Source organism: Pinus tabuliformis, chromosome 6, assembly GCF_031772625.1.
Source record: "Pinus tabuliformis cultivar Carrire ecotype Pingquan chromosome 6, CPIR1, whole genome shotgun sequence".
Lineage (NCBI taxonomy): Eukaryota > Viridiplantae > Streptophyta > Pinopsida > Pinales > Pinaceae > Pinus > Pinus tabuliformis.
The window spans coordinates 1871292270-1871293372 of record NC_142292.1 but is presented as its reverse complement, the minus strand read 5'-3'; positions in this window follow the sequence as shown (position 1 = coordinate 1871293372).

Below are 1103 nucleotides of genomic sequence, written 5' to 3'. Positions count from 1 at the left end.
GACCAGAGTTGACTTTTGTGCTCATCTTGGCTTGGATATTGGTCTGCCTATTGGGATAGTCAAAGATGTTGACATTTGAATTTTTTTGATGATTTGGAACATTGTATCTCTCTGTTAAAAATTTGATGACAATCTAATACAAGAAGAATTTGAAAGGGTTTTCCCCCTTGTGGGGTTTTCCCCTAGTCTTTGACCAAATCTTGTGTCTCTTGCTATTTCTCTTGGATGTATTCTATTGTACATTACATTTAATGTTTTATCTACAGTTTCTATTTATTACTAGAAGAGTAAATTTGATTTCTAATTGAAGAAATAATTGGGCTAAGTGATTGCACTAATCATAGAACAGTGGAAACTAAGCATGGCATCAGAGCTGAGGTCAAGACAAGCCCAAGGAATCAAGAGACAAGATGAAATCATCTTTGGAAGAAGCTAAATGAGCCTATTTGAATTGGTCAATATGTCTACCTCTTACTTCAAGGAAACAAAGAAGATGGGTGACTCATCAAACTTTAATGCTTGGAAGATCAGGTTGAAAGTCATACTAGATGATAATGATGTTTTGGAATATGTGGAAGAAAAAGTACACGAGCCACTCTAAAATGCTCTCGCTGCTGCTAAGTCCAAATACAAGAAAGATGAGCTCAAATCCAAGAAAATTCTTATTGATTCTTTGAAAGATCATTTGCTTACTTATGTTGGAAAATTGAATAAGTCTAAGGATATATTTGATAAGCTGGTTGGGATGTATGAGGTCAACAATTTGAATCATATCCTCTCCTTGAAGAATTAACTCAAGGAAATTAAGATGAACAAGGGGCAGTTTGTGCAATCCTATCTCATGAGGATATCCTAACTAAGGGATCAATTGCAGACTACTAGTGAGCCTATATCTAATAGAGAGATGGTGTTGGTCACTCTTCAAGGTCTTCCTCCTATTTGGGAAACCTTCATCACTACTATAAGCAACAATGACAAGTTCTCGACATTTGATGAGCTCGTTGGATATGTACTCAAGAAGAAACTAGGATGATCTCCATAGGGAGGATTCAAAAGCATGAAGAAGGAGAGCCCTTTGCATTTGCTTCTCAAGTCAAGAAGAG